Here is a 6,760-nt window from a genome sequence, read left to right as displayed (position 1 = left end):
GATGTTTATTGTAATGCCCAGGGCAACCACTAAGAAAATAACTTTATAATATACAGAAAACAAAACCAGGTGAAGGAATAAAAATAGTATACCGGAAAAAATTAAACACAGAAGACAATAAAGGAGAAGTTGAGGGGAAAAAAAAATACAAGACATGCAGAAAATAAACAGCAGGCTGGGCATGGTGGCTCCCACCTGTAATCCCAACACTTGGGGAGGCTGAGGGCTGGTGGATCACCTGAGGTCAGGAGTTCAAGACCAGCCTGGCCAATGTGGTGAAACGTGTCTCTACTAAAAACACAAAAATTAGCCGGGTGTGGTGGCTGATGCCTGTAATCCCAGCTACTTGGGAAGCTGGGGCAGGAGAACTGCTTGAACCCAGGAGGCGGAGGCTGCAGTGAGCTGAGATCGAGCCACTGCACTCCAGCCTGGGCAAAAGAGTGAGACCCTGACTCAATACATACATACGTACATGCATACATACATACATGCATACATGCATACATACATACATGCATGCATACATACATAAATAGGAAGGTGGGAGAAATAGGGCTTCCTTATCAGGAATTTCTTTAAATAGGTTAAAATATCCAGTCAAAAGGTAGAGATTGGCAGAATTGATAAAACGACCAACCAGAAAACTCCCATGTTCCTATTCTATGCTGCCTAAAAGAGTTTAGATAGAAAGACACACGTAGGTTGAAAGTGAAGAAGTGAAGGGGTGAAACAAGTTATTTCATGCAAATAGTAACTAAAAGAGAGCTGGATGGCTATCCTGATATCAGACAAAGTAGACTTTAAATAAAAAATTGTCGGCTGGGCACGGTGGCTCACGCCTGTAATCCCAGCACTTTGGGAGGCCGAGGCGGGTGGATCACGAGGTCAAGAGATCGAGACCATCCTGGTCAACACGGTGAAACCCCGTCTCTACTAAAAATACAAAAAATTAGCTGGGCGTGGTGGTGCGTGCCTGTAATCCCAGCTACTCAGGAGGCTGAGGCAGGAGAATTGCCTGAACCCAGGAGGCGGAGGTTGCGGTGAGCCGAGATTGCGCCATTGCACTCCAGCCTGGGTAACAAGAGCGAAACTCCGTCTCAAAAAAAAAAAAAAAAAAAAATTGTTACAAAAGGAAAAGAAGAACATTATATATTAATAAATGGTTCAGCACAATAAGATGTAACAATTATTAACATTAATGTACTTAATAACAGACCCGCAAAATATATAAAGCATGAACAAAGTGAGAAATAGATAGTTCTACAATAACAGCTGGAGACCCCACTTTCAGTAGTGGGTAGAACTAGACAGCAGATCAGCAAGGAAATAGAGAACTCAAACCTTTGTATAAACCAACTGGTCCTAATGGACATACACAAAACATTTCCATCCAACAACGGTAGAATATACATTCTTCTCAGGTGCACATGAAACACTAGGGCACACAAAAGGTCTCAATAAGTTTTAAAAGATTGAAATCATATAAAGTTATCTTTTCTGACCATAAGGGAATGAGACTAGAAATCAATAACTGATGGAAATCTATAAAATTCACAACTGTGGAAATTAAACAATACACTCTTAAATAACCAATAGGTCAAATAAATCATAAGAGAAGTCAGAAAATACTTTGAGACAAGTGAAAATGAAAACACAGCATGGCCAGGTGTGGTGGCTCACACTTGTAATCCCAGCACTGTAGGGGGCTGAGGTTGGCAGATCACTTGAGATCAGGAGTTTGAGACCAGCTGGCCAACATGGTGAAATCCCGTCTCTACCAAAAAATACAAAAATTAGCCGAGTATGGGGGTGCACACCTGGGGTCCCAGTGACTCAGGAGGCTGAGGTGGGAGAATCACTTGAGCCTGGGAGTGTGTGGTTACAGTGAGCAGTGATTGCACCACTACACTCCAGCCTGGGTGACAGAGCAAGATTCTGTCTCAAAAAAAAAAAAAAAAAAATCAATTGTATGTGTATACACTTGTAATAAATAATCTAAAAATGACATTGAGAAAACAACTTATAAAAGCATCAAAAAGAATAAATTAGGAATAAACTTAACAAAATAAATGTAAAACGTATCTCCTGTAAACTACAAACATTGTTGAAAGAGATTAAAGAAGATACAAATAAATGAGAAAACCCATGTTTGTGGATTGGAAGGCAATATTGTAAAGAGAGCGATACTTCCTGAACTGATACACAGATGTGGTGCCATCCCTCTCAGAATCCCAGCTGACCTCTTTATAGAAATTGACAAGCTTATCCTAAAATTTACATGGAATAATTATAAGGGACCCAGAAGGGCCAAAGTGGTATTGAAAATAAAGAAGGTTGAAGGACTCACTTCAGATTTTCAAAACTTACTACAAAGCTAAGTAATCTTGCTGGCACGGGCATAAGGACAGACATAAAGATCAACCAGATCGCCTGCGAGTCCAGAAATAAATGGAGCCTCATTCTGTCTCCCAGGCTGGAGTACCGTGGGGCAATCTCGGCTCACTGCAGCCTCTGCCTCCAGGGTTCAAGTGATTCTCCTGCCTCAGCCTCCCGAATAGCTGGAATTATAGGCGCGTACCACCACGCTTGGCAGATTTTTGTATTTTTATTAGCGATGGGGTTTCAACATGTTGGCTGGGCTGGTCTCAGAGTGATCTGACCTCAAGTGATCTGCCTACCTTGGCCTCCCGTAGTGCTGGGATTACAGACGTGATCCACCACTCCTGGCCCTGTCAACTGATTTTTGGTAAGTGTGCGAAGACAATTTAATGGGAGAAATTTTTTTTTTTTTTTAGTTCCGGGGTACATGTGCAAGATATGTAGGTTTCTTACATAGGTAAACGTGTGCCATGGTGGTTTGCCGTACCTATCAACACATCACCTAAATATTAAGCCCAGCATGCATGAGCTATTTTTCCTAATGCTCTCTCTCCCCCCCTACCCCTCCGACAGGTCACAGTGTGTGTCGCTCCCCTCCCGGTGTCCATGTGTTCTCATTGTTCAGCTCCCATTTAAGAGTGAGAACACGCTGTGTTTGGTTTTCTGTTCCTGTGTTAGTTTGCCGAGGATAATGGCTTCTAGCTCGATCCATGTCCCTGCAAAGGACATGACTTTGTTCCTTTCATGGCATCGTAATCCATGGTGTAGATGTACCACATTTTCTCTATCCGGTCTATTGTTGGTGGGCATTTGGGTTGATTACGTCTTTGCTACTGCGAATAGTGCTACAATGAATATACACTGCATACATTCTTCATAATAGAATGATTTATATTCCTCTGTGTCTATACCCGGTAATGGGATTGCTGGGTCACATGGTATTTCTGGTTCTAGTTCTTTGACGAATTGCCAGAGTCTCTTCCACAATAGTTGAACTTGTTTACATTCCCACCAGCGTAAACGTGTTATTTCTCCACAGCCTTGTCAGCATCTGTTGTTTCTTGGCTTTTTAATAATAGCCATTTTGACTGGTATGAGATGGTATCTCATTCTGGCTTTGATTAGCATTTCTCTAATGATCAGTGACGTTGAGCTTTTGTTCATATGTTTGTTAGCCGCATAAACGTCTTCTTTCGAGAAGCGTCTGTTCGTGTCCTTAGGCCACTTTTTAATTTTTTTTTTCTTGTAAATTTGTTTAAGTTCCTTGTAGACTCTGGATATTAGACCTTTGTCAGATGGATAGGTTACAAAAATCTTCTCCCATTCTGTAGGTTGTCTGTTTACTCTGATGATAGTTTCTTTTGCTGTGCAGAAGCTCTTTAATTTAATTAGCTCTCATTTGTCAATTTTTGCTTTTGGTTCACTCTTGTTACCCAGGCTAGAGTGCAATGGTGTAATCTCAGCTCACTGCAACCTCTGCCTCCTCCTGGGCTCAAGCAGTTCTCCTGCCTCAGCCTCCCTAGTAGCTGGGATTATCGGCATGCACCATCACGCCTGGCTAATTTTGTATTTTTAGTAGAGATGGGTTTCTCCATGTTGGTCAGGCTGGTCTCACACTCCTGACCTGAGGTGATCCACCCACCTTGGCCTCCCAAACTGCTGGGATTACAGGTGTGAGTCACTGCACCTGGTCTAGGTAATTTTTGTATAAGGTTTGAGGTGTCCAGTTTCATTCGAGAAAATAATCCTTTTATTTTTTGAGATGGAGTCACGCTCTGTCACCCAGGCTGGAGTAGAGTGGCACCATCTTGGCTCACTGCAACCTCTGCCTTCCAGGTTCAAGTGATTCTCCTGCTTCAGCGTCCGGAGTAGCTGGTATTGTAGGTGTGTGCCACCATGCCCAGTTAATTTTTGTATTCTTAGTAGAGACAGGGTTTCACTGTGTTGGCCAGGCTGGTCTTGAACTCCTGACCTCAAGTCATCCACCTTTCTTGGCCTCTCAAATTTCTGGGATTACAGGCATGAGCCACTGCGTCCAGCCTGAGAAAATAATGTTTTTAACAAACGGTGCTGGGATAACTGGATATCCATGTTACAGAAGAATGATGTTGGACTCCTACTTCACACCGTGCACAAAAGTTAAATCAGAATGCAGTAAAGGCCTAAATGTAAGAGCTAAAACCATAGAAGTCTTAGGCGAAAACTTGGGGGTCAGTCTGCATGAGCTTGGATTTGGCAATGGATTCTGAGATATAACACCAAAAGCACAACCAACAAGTGGAACAATAGATAAATTGGACTTCATCAAAATCAAAAGCTTCTAGATTTCAAAAGATGTTATTAAGAAAGTGAAAACACAACCCAAACAATTGGAGGAAATATTTGCAAGTGATATATTTGAGGAGGGACTATATCCAGTGTATATAAAGAATCTTACGGATGGAGGGACCTGGCCGGGGGTGGAAACCCGAAGGATTGCGGGGGTCGCCGGAGGCGGGATTTATGCTGGGAATGTTTCGCCGCCTAAGGAAGGGCAGTGAGCAGGAATCTGGGGTCGGGGCGAATATGAGAGATGTTGGGGAGTTAAGTAGAAACTGGGCTGGTAGGAGCGTAGTAGCGGCCACCAGAACCTGGCTTCCTACCAACTCCCTTTCCCAGGATCGATCATGGGGCTTTGTAAGTGCCCCAAGAGAAGGGTGACCAACCTATTCTGCTTTGAACATCGGGTCAACGTCTGCGAACACTGCCTGGTAGCCAATCACGCCAAGTGCATCGTCTAGTCACAACCCCAATTGCCCCTGGCCAGCCGGGAGACGACCCGCCTTGTCTGCTATGATCTCTTTCACTGGGCCTGCCTCAATGAACGTGCTGCCCAACTACCCCGAAACACAGCACCTGCCGGCTACCAGTGCCCCAGCTGCAATGGCCCCATCTTCCCCCCAAGCAACCTGGCTGGCCCCGTGGCCTCCACACTGAGAGAGAAGCTGGCCACAGTCAACTGGGCCCGGGCAGGACTGGGCCTCCCTCTGATCGATGAGGTGGTGAGCCCAGAGCCTGAGCCCCTCAACACCTCCAACTTCTCTGACTGGTCCAGCTTTAATGCCAGCAGTACCCCTGGACCAGAGGAGGTAGACAGCGCCTCTGCTGCCCCAGCCTTCTACAGCCAGGCCCCCCGTCCCCCGGCTTCCCCAGGCCGGCCCGAGCAGCACACAGTAATCCACATGGGCAATCCTGAGCCCTCGACTCACGCCCCAAGGAAGGCGTATGACACACGGGATGATGACCGGACACCAGGCCTCCACGGAGACTGTGACTATGACAAGTACCGACGCCGGCCTGCCTTGGGTTGGCTGGCCCAGCTGCTAAGGAGCCGGGCCGGGTCTCAGAAGCGGCCGCTAACCCTGCTTCAGCGGGCAGGGCTGCTGCTGCTCTTGGGGCTGCTGGGCTTCCTGGCCCTCCTTGCCCTCATGTCTCGCCTAGGCCGGGCTGCAGCTGACAGCGATCCCAACCTGGATCCGCTCATGAACCCTCACATCCGCGTGGGCCCCTCCTGAGCCCCCTTGCTTGTGGCTAGGCCAGCCTAGGACTTGGTTCCTGTGGAGGAGAGGCGGGGTGGCGGGGAGGCTGGGGGCACCTCTTCACTGCTCCTCTCCCTCAAGCCTAAGACACTAAGACCCCAGGCCCAAAGCTGAGTCCACCAAAGTGGCTGCAGGCCGGGCCTGGAGTCCCCGTGAGTCAAGCATTGGTCTTGACTTGCTTTCCCCTGGGTCTCCAGCCTCCCACCCCTCACCCCGTGAAGGAGTTGGCAGGTGGCAATAAACAGCAACTTTATTTAAAAAAAAAAAAAAAGAAACTTACAAGTCAACAATAAGAAGACGGTCCAGTTTAAAAATGGGCAAATGGTCTGGGCAGGATGGCTAATGCCTGAAATCCCAGAACTTTGGGAGGCTAAGGCGGTAGGATCACTTGAGTCCAGGAGTTCAAGACAAACCTAGGCAACATCTCTTGTCTCTATTTTTGTATAGAAATTAAAAAATAGGGCCGGGCGCGGTGGCTCAAGCCTGTAATCCCAGCACTTTGGGAGGCCGAGGCGGGTGGATCATGAGGTCAAGAGATCGAGACCATCCTGGTCAACACGGTGAAACCCCGTCTCTACTAAAAATACAAAACATTAGCTGGGCATGGCGGTGCGTGCCTGTAATCCCAGCTACTCAGGAGGCTGAGGCAGGAGAATTGCCTGAACCCAGGAGGCGGAGGTTGCGGTGAGCCGAGATCGCGCCATTGCACTCCAGCCTGGGTAACAAGAGCAAAACTCCGTCCAAAAAAAAAAAAAAAGAAATTAAAAAATAACATGGATCTAGATATATATTTCTCAAAGATA

The 6,760-nt window shown here is 46.5% G+C and overlaps 1 pseudogene across 1 annotated transcript; it reads left to right on the top strand.

Annotated features, from left to right (window-relative positions):
- Positions 1–5,029: 5,029 nt before the first annotated feature.
- Positions 5,030–6,212, top strand: LOC116535085 (annotated as a pseudogene). Its single transcript, XR_004262037.1, has one exon. The product of XR_004262037.1 is annotated as a zinc finger protein-like 1 pseudogene (transcript).
- Positions 6,213–6,760: the final 548 nt, after the last annotated feature.

This window comes from Sapajus apella, unplaced genomic scaffold (assembly GCF_009761245.1).
Source record: "Sapajus apella isolate SASKATOON/1434 unplaced genomic scaffold, GSC_monkey_1.0 scaffold3, whole genome shotgun sequence".
Taxonomy (NCBI): Eukaryota; Metazoa; Chordata; class Mammalia; order Primates; family Cebidae; genus Sapajus; species Sapajus apella.
The sequence above is the reverse complement of the archived record's forward strand: the minus strand, read 5'-3'. Positions and strand labels throughout refer to the sequence as shown.